At 44.2% G+C, this 16,684-nt stretch overlaps 1 protein-coding gene across 1 annotated transcript in view; it reads left to right on the top strand.

The window, feature by feature from the left end:
• The window catches only part of CACNA1E (calcium voltage-gated channel subunit alpha1 E), a 782,868-nt gene that overhangs the window by 516,430 nt on the left and 249,754 nt on the right, over nucleotides 1–16,684 (top strand). The window lies entirely within an intron of this gene.

Below are 16,684 nucleotides of genomic sequence, written 5' to 3' on the forward strand. Positions count from 1 at the left end.
GAGAGTGATGTCACACTTGGAAGCGAGGAGGGATCTCTTTTGGCCGGTAATCACAAACATACATGTTCACACTCCAGGCCAGAAGGGGGAGCTCTGATCCAGTTTGTGGGTGGCTCCCCTATATATATATTCTGGTCTGGAGGGAAAGTTAGTCAGTGAGAGGAGTCAGTGAGTGCCAGACAGCAGACTGGAGCATTGTGAGGCAGAGAAAGGAAGAAAGGGCCGTGCAGCCACGAGAGGTGCTGCAGCTTCTGGAAAGAGAGCAAGGAAAGCAGAACAAGCTGTAGAGAGCATGAAGGAGGAAAAAGAGCAAAGGAGAGTGAGGAGCTGGGGGGTTAACTGTGACTGAGCTACCTCCCTACTGAGCACAGATATCGGTCATGATAGAGACCCTGTAAAAAGACTTGAGCTACCTGTCATATGGGTAGTGTTCCACCAACCTGGGAGACAGTGAGGAAACGTGAGGACCTTGTGAGAGGCCTAAGGCAGCAAGAGACTACACCACAGCACTAGAAGGAAGGCTTCTAACCCCACCTGGTAAGGGGGACTCCCAACTCGCTTCCAAGCCAGCCGGACAACACCTGCATCCGTGATCTGGTACCCTGGAATGTGACTGTCTAAATTCATCAGTAAATCAGGTAAAGAGATTGCAACTTGTGTCCTCTGTTTCTTTCTCCACCTCCTACCATCTTTATCTACTACACTGGGAGCCCTGGGAACCCAGCTTCACCTGTGGGAAGCCATACCATCCCGGCTGCCATAACATCACCCCAGTGGACCCCTTTATGCGGTTTCGGTCATCCCTGACCGAATACTACAGGTGGTGTCACGAACAATTCTTATTTCACAAACCCCTTTACATGGGAGCCCAGGGCCACGGACCGGGTCACCGCTGCCATGACACATCCCTTTAAGTACATGACCCGGTACCGAGTACCCCACAGCCCTTGTGGGTGTTCCACATCCAACTACCAAGTACACCAACTAAGTGTCCTTTGTAGACGCACATTTGTACGAGCCCAACGCCATGGCGCTAACCTCCATTCATCTACGTCACGTAACATAAGGTGACCTCCCGCAACATGGCACCAGGACAGATTCTACTAGGCGCCATGTCACCCATCTAACAGTAGCCTCCAGATAAAACATATTAGACTGTAGTATCCTAATACTGTTACAATCCAACAAGGTTAAATAATCCATTACCTTACCAATGAAGTATCATGAGGAATACAATGTTAATCAATCCATTCCAGTCAATGTTGTTCCCGTTTACTTACCAAAAGTACATCCAGAACCGCTACATTAACCAGCATGAGATCTGGATGAATCATTCCATCTGTCTTCCCATAAGTGATAGGAAACTGTATTGTCTACATTTTCAATGAGCCAAAGAGTCTATTCTGGAAAAAGGACAATTATCCAGCACATTTCCTGATGCTTCTCGTGTCAGTTAAGACAAATGGAAAATCTACAGCTTCATCTTTTTACAACCCTTTCCCATGAAGAGAACAAATATCTGTGCAGATTTTAGGACATAAAACCATGTGATCTGCTGAGTGCCCTAATCATAGATAACATGTCCTCAAGCTAGGCTGGTAATTACGTGCCTGACATAGAGGAGGGGGAAAAAACGGTATGGTGCCAATATTATAGTGCTCTACTATAGTTTCATATAGTTTTGTAGACTGAAGGCAAACAAAGGTCCATCAAGCTCAACGTATACTGTAACAAGTTGATCCAGAAAAAGGCAAAAAATCCATGAAGCCGATGCAAATTGCCCCATATTAGGGGAAAATATTTATTCCCGACTCAACATACGACAATAAGACTAGTTCCCTGGATCAATGTCTCATCACCAAATCTAGTGCCCCGTAACCTGCAATATTATATTTTTCAGAAAAGCCATCCTGGCCCTCATTGAACTTTCATTATCAGCCATTGCACCATCATGTGGCAGAGCATTCCCTAGTTTCACTGCTCTTACAGTAAAAAATCACTGTCCCTGATTGTTTAGACAGACCTAGGTGTAAAAAGATCATTAGAAATATCTGCCCTCATATGTTTGTACATTGTAATAATATCCAACCTAAGCCTTCATTTTTCCAAGCTGAATAATTTCAAGTTTGACAACCTGTGTTCTGCATATCAATCATACCCATAGTAACCTTGCTTGATTTTCTCTGCAGCCTTTCAAGTTCAGTTCTAATACACTGAAGCCCAAAATTATACCTAATATTGTAAGTGTGGCTGCACTAGTGACTTATATAGAGGTTAAACTACGTTCTTGTCATGAATATTTGTCACTTTTAATGCATCCCATTATTTTATTTGCCTTGGTAGCAGCTGCCTGACACTGGTAATTAAAGTTGAATTTGCTGCCCACATATACTCCAAAGTCTTTTTCAGTGACTGTTTTATCCAGTGTTCTTCAATTTAGTACACAATTATACATTTATCTACATTAAACATTTATCTACATTAAACTTCAGCTGCCATTGAATTGCCATTACCAGCTTACATAAATCCTTCTGTAATATTAATTTGTCCTTCTCTCTGTTGATTACCTTGCAGAATTTATCATCTACAAGAATTGAAATTCTACTCTGTGTGCCCTCTACAACTTCATTAATAAATATGTTAAAAAGAAAAAGGCCCAATACTGACTCCTGTGGTATCCCACTGTTCACTGTGACACAAAAAGAGTGCGCTCCATTAATCACTCCCACTGTTTCTTATATGTGAGCCAGTTGTTAACCCAATTACATACGTATATTTTCCCTTTGCCTGATTTCTGTCATGTTATGTACCAAGCTTTCATGTGGCACTGTATTAAACACCTTTGAAAAGTCCAGATAGAGAACATCCATGGCGTTAACCAGGTCCAGTCTGAAACTTATCTCCTCTTAGAAGCTGATCAGATTAGCCTGACTGGACTACTGTTATGAAAGGCAATTCAGTATCACAATGGACATGGAGGTCAGAGCACATACAGTGATCTGACAATAACCCAAAATAATAGAACGAGCTCTGAGACGTGGGAACTCTGCAGACCGCAATCCCTGATCCTCTCCAAACACAGCTAGAGGCAGCCGTGGATTGCGCCTAAAGCTCCCTATGCAACTCGGCACAGCCTGAGAAACTAACTAGCCTGAAGATAGAAAAAATAAGCCTACCTTGCCTCAGAGAAATACCCCAAAGGAAAAGGCAGCCCCCCACATATAATGACTGTGAGTAAGATGAAAAGACAAACGTAGGGATGAAATAGATTCAGCAAAGTGAGGCCCGATATTCTAGACAGAACGAGGAAAGGAAAGATAACTTTGCGGTCTACACAAAACCCTAAAGAAAACCACGCAAAGGGGCAAAAAGACCCTCCGTACCGAACTAACGGCACGGAGGTACACCCTTTGCGTCCCAGAGCTTCCAGCAAAACAAATAGACAAGCTGGACAGAAAAAATAGCAACAAATAACAAAGAAGCACTTAGCTATGTAGAGCAGCAGGCCACAGGAATGATCCAGAGAAACACAAGTCCAACACTGGAACATTGACAGGAAGCATGAATCAAAGCATTAGGTGGGGTTAAGTAGAGAAGCACCTAACGACCTCACCAGATCACCTGAGGAAGGAAACTCAGAAGCAGCAGTACCAGTTTCCTCCACAAACGGAAGCTCCCAGAGAGAATCAGCCGAAGTACCACTTGTGACCACAGGAGGGAGCTCTGCCACAGAATTCACAACAGTACCCCCCCCTTGAGGAGGGGTCACCGAACCCTCACCAGAGCCCCCAGGCCGACCAGGATGAGCCACATGAAAGGCACGAACAAGATCGGGAGCATGGACATCAGAGGCAAAAACCCAGGAATTATCCTCCTGAGCATAACCCTTCCATTTAACCAGATACTGGAGTTTCCGTCTTGAAACACGAGAATCCAAAATCTTCTCCACAATATACTCCAATTCCCCCTCCACCAAAACCGGGGCAGGAGGGTCAACAGATGGAACCATAGGTGCCACGTATTTCCGCAACAATGACCTATGGAAGACGTTATGTATGAAAAAAGAATCTGGGAGGGTCAGACGAAAAGACACAGGATTAATAACCTCAGAAATCCTATAAGGACCAATGAAACGAGGTTTAAACTTCGGAGAGGAAACCTTCATAGGAATATGACGAGAAGATAACCAAACCAGATCCCCAACACGAAGTCGGGGACCCACACGGCGTCTGCGATTAGCGAAACGTTGAGCCTTCTCCTGGGACAAGGTCAAATTGTCCACTACATGAGTCCAAATCTGCTGCAACCTGTCCACCACAGTATCCACACCAGGACAGTCCGAAGACTCAACCTGTCCTGAAGAGAAACGAGGATGGAACCCAGAATTGCAGAAAAATGGCGAAACCAAGGTAGCCGAGCTGGCCCGATTATTAAGGGCGAACTCAGCCAAAGGCAAAAAGGACACCCAGTCATCCTGATCGGCAGAAACAAAGCATCTCAGATAGGTTTCCAAGGTCTGATTGGTTCGTTCGGTCTGGCCATTAGTCTGAGGATGAAAAGCCGAGGAAAAAGACAAGTCAATGCCCATCCTACCACAAAAGGCTCGCCAAAACCTTGAAACAAACTGGGAACCTCTGTCAGAAACGATATTCTCTGGAATGCCATGCAAACGAACCACATGCTGGAAGAACAATGGCACCAAATCAGAGGAGGAAGGCAACTTGGACAAGGGTACCAGATGGACCATCTTAGAAAAGCGATCACAGACCACCCAAATGACTGACATCTTTTGAGAGACGGGAAGATCTGAAATAAAATCCATAGAGATATGTGTCCAAGGTCTCTTCGGGACCGGCAAGGGCAAAAGCAACCCACTGGCACGAGAACAGCAGGGCTTAGCCCGAGCACAAATCCCACAGGACTGCACAAAAGAACGCACATCCCGCGACAGAGATGGCCACCAAAAGGATCTAGCCACTAACTCTCTGGTACCAAAGATTCCAGGATGACCAGCCAACACCAAACAATCAACCTCAGAGATCACTTTATTTGTCCACCTATCCGGGACAAACAGTTTCTCCGCTGGACAACGATCAGGTTTATTAGCCTGAAATTTTTGCAGCACCCGCCGCAAATCAGGGGAGATGGCAGACACAATTACTCCTTCCTTGAGGATACCCGCCGGCTCAGATAAACCCGGAGAGTCGGGCACAAAACTCCTAGACAGAGCATCCGCCTTCACATTTTTAGAGCCCGGAAGGTACGAAATCACAAAGTCAAAACGGGCGAAAAACAGCGACCAACGAGCCTGTCTAGGATTCAAACGCTTAGCAGACTCGAGATAAGTCAGGTTCTTATGATCAGTCAATACCACCACGCGATGCTTAGCTCCTTCAAGCCAATGACGCCACTCCTCGAATGCCCACTTCATGGCCAGCAACTCTCGGTTGCCCACATCATAATTCCGCTCAGCAGGCGAAAACTTCCTGGAAAAAAAAGCGCATGGTTTCATCACTGAACAATCAGAACCTCTCTGCGACAAAACAGCCCCTGCTCCAATCTCAGAAGCATCAACCTCGACCTGGAACGGAAGAGAAACATCAGGTTGACACAACACAGGGGCAGAAGAAAAACGACGCTTCAACTCTTGAAAAGCTTCCACAGCAGCAGAAGACCAATTGACCAAATCAGCACCCTTCTTGGTCAAATCGGTCAATGGTTTGGCAATACTAGAAAAATTGCAGATGAAGCGACGATAAAAATTAGCAAAGCCCAGGAACTTTTGCAGACTTTTCAGAGATGTCGGCTGAGTCCAGTCATGGATGGCTTGGACCTTAACAGGATCCATCTCGATAGTAGAAGGGGAAAAGATGAACCCCAAAAATTAAACCTTCTGCACACCAAAGAGACACTTTGATCCCTTCACAAACAAAGAATTAGCACGCAGGACCTGAAAAACCGTTCTGACCTGTTTCACATGAGACTCCCAATCATCCGAGAAGATCAAAATGTCATCCAAGTACACAATCAGGAATTTATCCAGGTACTCTCGGAAGATGTCATGCATAAAGGACTGAAACACTGATGGAGCATTGGCAAGTCCGAATGGCATCACTAGATACTCAAAATGACCCTCGGGCGTATTAAATGCAGTTTTCCATTCATCGCCTCGCCTGATTCGCACCAGATTATACGCACCACGAAGATCAATCTTGGTGAACCAACTAGCCCCCTTAATCCGAGCAAACAAATCAGATAACAAAGGCAAGGGGTACTGAAATTTAACAGTGATCTTATTAAGAAGGCGATAATCTATACAAGGTCTCAGCGAACCATCCTTTTTGGCTACAAAAAAAAACCCTGCTCCTAATGGCGACGATGACGGGCGAATATGCCCCTTCTCCAGGGATTCCTTCACATAACTGCGCATAGCGGTGTGCTCAGGCACGGATAAATTAAACAGTCGACCTTTTGGGAATTTACCACCAGGAATCAAATTGATAGCACAATCACAATCCCTATGCGGAGGTAGGGCATCGGACTTGGGCTCATCAAATACATCCCGGTAATCAGACAAGAACTCTGGAACCTCAGAAGGGGTGGATGACGAAATTGACAAAAATGGAACATCACCATGTACCCCCTGACAACCCCAGCTGGACACCGACATGGATTTCCAATCCAATACTGGATTATGGGCTTGTAGCCATGGCAACCCCAACACGACCACATCATGCAGATTATGCAACACCAGAAAGCGAATATCCTCCTGATGTGCAGGAGCCATGCACATGGTCAGCTGGGTCCAGTATTGAGGCTTATTCTTGGCCAAAGGCGTAGCATCAATACCTCTCAATGGAATAGGACACTGCAAGGGCTCCAAGAAAAACCCACAACGCTTAGCATATTCCAAGTCCATCAAATTCAGAGCAGCGCCTGAATCCACAAACGCCATGACAGAATATGATGACAAAGAGCAGATCAGAGATAGCATGAGTGGAATCACCACAGTAGAAACACAGCCCATTCAGACGTCTGTGTTCTTGCCGTTCAACTCTGGTCAAAGTCCTATCGCACTGCATAGGCTCAGGTTTAAGCTCAGGTAATACTGCCAAATGGTGCACAGATTTACGCTCACGCAAGCGTCGACCGATCTGAATAGCCAAAGACATAGACTCATTCAAACCAGCAGGCATAGGAAATCCCACCATGACATCCTTAAGGGCTTCAGAGAGACCCTTTCTGAACATAGCTGCCAGCGCAGATTCATTCCATTGAGTGAGCACTGACCATTTTCTAAATTTCTGGCAATATACCTCTATCTCATCCTGACCCTGACAAAGAGCCAGCAAATTCTTTTCTGCCTGATCCACTGAATTAGGCTCATCGTACAGCAATCCGAGAGCCAGGAAAAACGCATTGATATTACTTAATGCAGGATCTCCTGGCGCAAGAGAAAATGCCCAGTCCTGAGGGTCGCCGCGCAAAAAAGAAATAATAATCAAAACCTGTTGAACTGGATCACCAGAGGAACGAGGTTTCAAGGCCAGAAATAACTTACTTATTTTTGAAACTCAGAAACTTAGTTCTATCTCCAAAAAACAAATCAGGAATAGGAATTCTTGGTTCTAACATAGATTTCTGATCAATAGTGTCTTGAATCTTTTGTACTCTTGCCGAGAGCTGATCCACAAATGAAGACAGACTTCTAATGTCCATCGCTACACCTGTGTACTGAACCACCCAAATGTCTAGGGGAAAAAAAAGACAAAACACAAAGCCAAGAAAAAAAAATGGTCTCAGAACTTCTTTTTTCCCTCTATTGAGAATCATTAGTACTTTTGGCTTCCTGTACTGTTATGAAAGGCAATTCAGTATCACAATGGACATGGCGATCAGAGCACATACAGTGATCTGACAATAACCCAAAATAATAGAACGAGCTCTGAGACGTGGGAACTCTGCAGACCGCAATCCCTGATCCTCTCCAAACACAACTAGAGGCAGCCGTGGATTGCGCCTAAAGCTCCCTATGCAACTCGGCACAGCCTGAGAAACTAACTAGCCTGAAGATAGAAAAAATAAGCCTACCTTGCCTCAGAGAAATACCCCAAAGGAAAAGGCAGCCCCCCACATATAATGACTGTGAGTAAGATGAAGACAAACGTAGGGATGAAATAGATTCAGCAAAGTGAGGCCCGATATTCTAGACAGAACGAGGATAGGAAAGATAACTTTGCGGTCTACACAAAACCATAAAGAAAACCACGCAAAGGGGCAAAAAGACCCTCCGTACCGAACTAACGGCACGGAGGTACACCCTTTGCGTCCCAGAGCTTCCAGCAAAACAAATAGACAAGCTGGACAGAAAAAATAGCAACAAATAACAAAGAAGCACTTAGCTATGCAGAGCAGCAGGCCACAGGAATGATCCAGAGAAACACAAGTCCAACACTGGAACATTGACAGGAAGCATGAATCAAAGCATTAGGTGGGGTTAAGTAGAGAAGCACCTAACGACCTCACCAGATCACCTGAGGAAGGAAACTCAGAAGCAGCAGTACCAGTTTCCTCCACAAACGGAAGCTCCCAGAGAGAATCAGCCGAAGTACCACTTGTGACCACAGGAGGGAGCTCTGCCACAGAATTCACAACAGACTACATACTGTACATAGGATACATTGCACAGAGAAATCTGCCAAGCAGTGGTGTGGGCGGGGTTACACAGGGCTCAGCATTCCGAGCCCTGCTAGATCTGCAGCAGAGAAACCTGTGATTCTATCACAACTGCTGCACCAAGTAAACTAAGTGATGCATCGCTGGAATCATGGTCTTTGTCCCTTTATCATGCTGCTGTCAGATTACAGAGCAAAAATCTGCTTACAGCTTTCCTTTAAAGTTAAGGCGGGCTGCGTAATATGTATAATATCACTCCAAGTGCTCCAATGCTTTAGCTCAGCACAGATATTCTCACTATGGTGGCAGTTCACAGAAATGACCCATTCAGATGTAGCAAAGGTTATCATGATTAACAAAACTCCATCTTGATAACATGTAACAGAAGCCTAAAAATTATGATAATTACCCACTGAACAAGACATTGACCGATGACAAGTTAGGTGTCATACTTTTTTATGTTGGCATGGTAACCTTTCCTAGATCTGTACTAAACTAGTACACAATGGGAAGGGGTTAAAGGTACCTTCACACTGAGCAACTTTAGAACGATAACGATAGCGATCCGTGACGTTGCAGCGTCCTGGATAGCGATATTGTTGTGTTTGACACGCAGCAGCGATCAGGATCCTGCTGTGACATCGCTGGTCAGAGCTGAAAGTCTGGAACTTTATTTTGTCGCTGGATCACCCGCTGACATCGCTGAATCGGCGTGTGTGACGCTGATTCAGCGATGTCTTCACTGGTAACCAGGGTAAACATCGGGTTACTAAGCGCAGGGCCGCGCTTAGTAACCCGATATTTACCCTGGCTACCATTGTAAATGTAAAAAACAAACACTACATACTTACATTCCGGTGTCTGTCGCGTCCCCCAGCGTCAGCTTCCTGCACTGACTGTGAGCGCCGGCCGGCAGTAAAGCACAGCAGTGATGTCACCGCTCTGCTTTACGGCCGGCGCTTACACAGTACAGGGAAGCTGACGCTGGGGGACAGACACCGGAATGTAAGTATGTAGTGTTTGTTTTTTTTCACATTTACAATGGTAACCAGGGTAAACATCGGGTTACTAAGCGCGGCCCTGCGCTTAGTAACCCGATGTTTACCCTGGTTACCCGGGGACTTCGGCATCGTTGGTCGCTGGAGAGCTGTCTGTGTGACAGCTCTCCAGCGACCACACAACGACTAAACAGCGACGCTGCAGCGATCGGCATCGTTGTCTATATCGCTGCAGCGTCGCTTAACCCCTCTGTGACCTTAGACGTACTATCCCGTCGAGGTGCCCTGGGCTTATCTGACCCTGGACGGGATAGTACGTCATAGCCGATCGGCCGCGCTCACGGGGGGAGCGCGGCCGATCGCGGCCGGGTGTCAGCTGCTTATCGCAGCTGACATCCGGCACTATGTGCCAGGAGCGGTCACGGACCGCCCCCGGCACATTAACCCCTGGCACACCGCGATCAAAGATGATCGCGATGTGCCGGCGGTACAGGGAAGCACCGCGCAGGGAGGGGGCTCCCTGCGGGCTTCCCTGAGCCCCCCGCAGCAACGCGATGTGATCGCGTTGCTGCGAGGGTCTCCTCACCTCCCTCCCTGCTCGAGCCCCGGATCCAAGATGGCCGCGGATCCGGGTCCTGCAGGGAGGGAGGTGGCTTCACAGAGCCTGCTTAGAGCAGGCACTGTGAAGCAGCCTGCACTCCTATCAGATCAGTGATCTGACAGAGTGCTGTGCAAACTGTCAGATCACTGATCTGTGATGTCCCCCCCTGGGACAAAGTAAAAAAGTAAAAAAAAAAATTTCCAAATGTGTAAAAAAAATAAAAAAAAATATTCCAAAATAATGAAAAAAAAAAAAAAATATTATTCCCATAAATACATTTCTTCATCTAAATAAAAAAAAAAAACCAATAAAAGTACACATATTTAGTATCGCCGCGTCCGTAACGGCCCGACCTATAAAACTGGCCCACTAGTTAACCCCTTCAGTAAACACCGTAAGAAAAAAAAAAAAAAAACGAGGCAAAAAACAACGCTTTATTATCATACCGCCGAACAAAAAGTGGAATAACACGCGATCAAAAGGACAGATATAAATAACCATGGTACCGCTGAAAGCGTCATATTGTCCCGCAAAAAAAGAGCCGCCATACAGCATCATCAGCAAAAAAATAAAAAAGTTATAGTCCTGAGAATAAAGCGATGCAAAAATAATTATTTTTTCTGTAAAATAGTTTTTATCGTATAAAAGCACCAAACCATAAAAAAATGATATAAATGAGGTATCGCTGTAATCGTACTGACCCGAAGAATAAAACTGATTTATCAATTTTACCAAACGCGGAACGGTATAAACGCCTCCCCCAATAGAAATTCATGAATAGCTGGCTTTTGGTCATTCTTCCTCACAAAAATCGGAATAAAAAGCGATAAAAAAATGTCACGTGCCCAAAAATGTTTTCAATAAAAACGTCAACTCGTCCCGCAAAAAACAAGACCTCACATGACTCTGTGGACCAAAATATGGAAAAATTATAGCTCTCAAAATGTGGTATTGCAAAAAATATTTTTTGCAATAAAAAGGGTCTTTCAGTGTGTGACGGCTGCCAATCATAAAAATCCGCTAAAAAACTCGCTATAAAAGTAAATCAAACCCCCCTTCATCACCCCCTTAGTTAGGGAAAAATAAAAAAAAATGTATTTATTTCCATTTTCCCATTAGGGCTAGGGTTAGGGCTAGGGTTAGGGCTAGGGCTAGGGTTAGGGCTAGGGTTAGGGCTAGGGTTAGGGCTAGGGTTAGGGTTAGGGCTAGGGTTAGGGCTAGGGTTAGGGCTAGGGTTAGGGCTAGGGTTAGGGCTAGGGTTAGGGCTAGGGTTAGGGCTAGGATTAGGGCTAGGGTTAGGGTTAGGGCTAGGGTTAGGGTTGGGGCTACAGTTTGGGTTGGGGCTAAAGTTAGGGTTAGGGTTTAGATTACATTTACAGTTGGGAATAGGGTTGGGATTAGGGTTAGGGGTGTGTCAGGGTTAGAGGTGTGGTTAGGGTTACCGTTGGAATTAGGGTTAGGGGTGTGTTTAGATTAGGGTTTCAGTTATAATTGGGGGGTTTCCACTGTTTCGGCACATCAGGGGCTCTCCAAACACGACATGGCGTCCGATCTCAATTCCAGCCAATTCTGCGTTGAAAAAGTAAAACAGTGCTCCTTCCCTTCCGAGCTCTCCTGTGTGCCCAAACAGGGGTTTACCCCAACATATGGGGTATCAGCGTACTCAGGACAAATTGGACAACAACTTTTGTGGACCAATTTCTCCTGTTACCCTTGGGAAAATACAAAACTGGGGGCTAAAAAATAATTTTTGTGGGAAAACAAAAAGATTTTTTATTTTCACGGCTCTGCGTTATAAACTGTAGTGAAACACTTGGGGGTTCAAAGTTCTCACAACACATCTAGATAAGTTCATTGAGGGGTCTAGTTTCCAATATGGGGTCACTTGTGGGGGGTTTCTACTGTTTAGGTACATTAGGGGCTCTGCAAACGCAATGTGACGCCTGCAGACCAATCCATCTAAGTCTGCATTCCAAATGATGCTCCTTCCCTTCCGAGCCCTCCCATGCGCCCAAACGGTGGTTCCCCCCCACATATCGGGTATCAGCGTACTCAGGACAAATTGGACAACAACTTTTGTGGACCAATTTCTCCTGTTACCCTTGGGAAAATACAAAACTGGGGGCTAAAAAATAATTTTTGTGGGAAAACAAAAAGATTTTTTATTTTCACGGCTCTGCGTTATAAACTGTAGTGAAACACTTGGGGGTTCAAAGTTCTCACAACACATCTAGATAAGTTCATTGAGGGGTCTAGTTTCCAATATGGGGTCACTTGTGGGGGGTTTCTACTGTTTAGGTACATTAGGGGCTCTGCAAACGCAATGTGACGCCTGCAGACCAATCCATCTAAGTCTGCATTCCAAATGATGCTCCTTCCCTTCCGAGCCCTCCCATGCGCCCAAACGGTGGTTCCCCCCCACATATCGGGTATCAGCGTACTCAGGACAAATTGGACAACAACTTTTGTGGACCAATTTCTCCTGTTACCCTTGGGAAAATACAAAACTGGGGGCTAAAATATAATTTTTGTGGAAAAAAAAATATTTTTTATTTGCATGGCTCTGCGTTATAAACTGTAGTGAAATACTTGGGGGTTCAAAGCTCTCACAACACATCAAGATGAGTTCCTTAGGGGGTCTACTTTCCAAAATGGTGTCACTTGTGGGGGGTTTCTACTGTTTAGGTACATTAGGGGCTCTGCAAACGCAATGTGACGCCTGCAGACCATTCCATCTAAGTCTGCATTCCAAATGGCGCTCCTTCCCTTCCGAACCCTCCCATGCGCCCAAACGGTGGTTCCCCCCCACATATGGGGTATCAGCGTACTCAGGACAAATTGGACAACAACTTTTGTGGTCCAATTTCTCCTCTTACCCTAGAGAAAATACAAAACTGGGGGCTAAAAAATAATTTTTGTGGGAAAAAAATTTTGTTTTATTTTTATGGCTCTGCATTATAAACTTCTGTGAAGCCCTTGGTGGGTCAAAGTGCTCACCACACATCCAGATAAGTTCCTTAGGGGGTCTACTTTCCAAAATGGTGTCACTTGTGGGGGGTTTCAATGTTTAGGCACATCAGTGGCTCTCCAAACGCAACATGGCGTCCCATCTCAATTCCTGTCAATTTTGCATTGAAAAGTCAAACAGCGCTCCTTCCCTTCCGAGCTCTCCCATGCGCCCAAACAGTGGTTTACTGCCACATATGGGGTATCAGCGTACTCGGGACAAATTGGACAACAACTTTTGAGGTCCAATTTCTTCTCTTACCCTTGGAAAAATAAAAAATTGGGGGCAAAAATATAATTTTTGTGAAAAAATATGATTTTTTATTTTTACGGTTCTGCATTATAAACTTCTGTGAAGCACTTGGTGGGTCAAAGTGCTCACCACACCTCTAGATAAGTTCCTTAGGGGGTCTACTTTCCAAAATGGTGTCACTTGTGGGGGGTTTCAATGTTTAGGCACATCAGTGGCTCTCCAAACGCAACATGGCGTCCCATCTCAATTTCTGTCAATTTTGCATTGAAAAGTCAAACTGCGCTCCTTCCCTTCCGAGCTCTCCCATGCGCCCAAACAGTGGTTTACTGCCACATATGGGGTATCAGCGTACTCAGGACAAATTGGACAACAACTTTTGAGGTCCAATTTCTTCTCTTACCCTTGGAAAAATAAAAAATTGGGGGCAAAAATATAATTTTTGTGAAAAAATATGATTTTTTATTTTTACGGTTCTGCATTATAAACTTCTGTGAAGCACTTGGTGAGTCAAAGTGCTCACCACACATCCAGATAAGTTCCTTAGGGGGTCTACTTTCCAAAATGGTGTCACTTGTGGGGGGTTTCAATGTTTAGGCACATCAGTGGCTCTCCAAACGCAACATGGCGTCCCATCTCAATTCCTGTCAAGTTTGCATTGAAAAGTCAAATAGCGCTCCTTCCCTTCCGAGCTCTCCCATGCGCCCAAACAGTGGTTTACTGCCACATATGGGGTATCAGCGTACTCAGGACAAATTGGACAACAACTTTTTGGGTCCAATTTCTCCTGTTACCCTTGGTAAAATAAAACAAATTGGAGCTGAAGTAAATTTTTTGTGTAAAAAAGTTAAATGTTCATTTTTATTTAAACATTCCAAAAATTCCTATTAAACACCTGAAGGGTTAATAAACTTCTTGAATGTGGTTTTGAGCACCTTGAGGGGTGCAGTTTTTAGAATGGTGTCACACTTGGGCATTTTCTATCATATAGACCCCTCAAAATGACTTCAAATGAGACGTGGTCCCTAAAAAAAAATGGTGTTGTAAAAATGAGAAATTGCTGGTCAACTTTTAACCCTTATAACTCCCTAACAAAAAAAAAAATTGGTTCCAAAATTATGCTGATGTAAAGGAGACATGTGGGAAATGTTACTTATTAAGTATTTTGTGTGACATATCTCTGTGATTTAATTGCATAAAAATTCAAAGTTTGAAAATTGCAAAATTTTCAAAATTTTCGCCAAATTTCCGTTTTTTTCACAAATAAACGCAGGTACTATCAAAGAAATTTTACCACTATCATGAAGTACAATATGTCACGAGAAAACAATGTCAGAATCACCAGGATCCGTTGAAGCGTTTCGGAGTTATAACCTCATAAAGGGACAGTGGTCAGAATTGTAAAAATTGGCCTGGTCATTAACGTGCAAACCACCCTTGGGGGTAAAGGGGTTAATGTGACGGTACCTTTAGTGGACCAGCCAATTTTTTATAATATGGCCCACTCTTACCAATCATTGTGAGACTATATAGCAATACAGCACTTTCACAAGGGGAACTGTAACACCCAATTGTCAATTTATTAATATATTTCCAGTAGGAATAATAGAGGGACTATATAATACAGAAACACCAGAAAAGTATTTCTCAAAAACCGTCATGTGAGTCGGGTTCAGTTTGCATTTTAGAAGTGATGAGAAAACCCCAATCCGATGCTTATTCTGCTGCCTGATAACAATGTACACAAGGTGTTTTGGTCTCGGGACTAGATTTATTCCCACCTATGATTAGCTGATTTACGGACCTATATCTCAAGAATTCCAGTCCTTCACCTTGCCTGTCATATCTTACCTGTGACACTTCGGATACATTTGGGTACATTTTTAAGGACATATAAAAGTTTTCTTTCTCCTAATCGGACTTTTTGTGACCCGAATGGCTCAATTCCCATTTATTTATTCAGTTAGAAATGATAGCAGTCTTCCCGTCAATTTCCTTTTTCAGCAATGTGACACTAATTATACCCTTTCTATTTCACTGTGTAAGAGCCCAAATTTAGGGACTAGAGTTCAACAGAAAGATTCACAGGTCCCTGGACTAGCGGCCACTTCAGTTGTCTTTGGCCGCATGAAGAGACTCTGTTAGGGAAAAATAATTGTTTTCTTTTTAATATACGGTATGCAGAAAGTGTAGAAAAAGAGCAATTTTTTAACTTTTAACAAAAAATACTATGTCACCTGTACCAAATAATATAAGAAAAAGTGACGTATAATGATGATAATTGTATGGGCACTTTTTCCCGTAATTCTCATTTTCTTTATTACCATTCATAATATTGAAATAAAAATAGAGACATAAGAAACTGACTCTGTGTCCTGGGAAATCACTAACATTCCACCTTTTCCTCCTTACATGTCTGTGTCTGGCTGTGTTAATTATTTGCTACAGATGTAGGACTCTCCCCTTTGCCCAGTTTGCAATAGGACATAAAGTTTGTTAAACCCCCTCTCTAATTAATTCCCCATCAAAAAATGTTAGAGACTCGTAGGAAAAACCCTCTCTGTATTTCTAAATTACTGCTTGCTTCAGGAACTTGCAGAAAATACTGCAGACTAACAAGGCAGGCGAGTGTTCTTTTTTACTGTACTGTTAACTTAGTTTCTGTATCACATCGATCCTAATCTAATATATAAAGCTGAATGTGTGTGTGTGTGTGTGTCTGGGATTGGCATCTGCACCGTCGCAGCTACAGCCACAAAATTTTGCACAGTCACACGTCTGGACCCCGAGAGCGTCATAGGCTATGTTGTGAGGCGAAATTTTAACCCAGCGCGTTCCAATTCACCAAACAATTTTGCCCCTATCTACATAATGGGGAAAAATTGAAAGGAAAAGTGTTGGAGGCAAATTGACAGCTGCCAGATGTGAACAAGGGGGACTTAAAGAGTGAGAGCGATGGCGCCAACAAATATATACCGTACAGTTGCTAAGGTGCGGCCCCGACATGGGATACTCACCACACACGGGGATATGAACACACACACAAAATGCGCCACACACTACCACGTGCTTGAACACATATTACCCTCAGCACACATTTCACCACACATACACCAACCTCGCCACATAAAAGTCGAAACACAAAAGTCGCCG

Source organism: Ranitomeya imitator, chromosome 8 (genome assembly GCF_032444005.1).
Source record: "Ranitomeya imitator isolate aRanImi1 chromosome 8, aRanImi1.pri, whole genome shotgun sequence".
Taxonomy (NCBI): domain Eukaryota; kingdom Metazoa; phylum Chordata; class Amphibia; order Anura; family Dendrobatidae; genus Ranitomeya; species Ranitomeya imitator.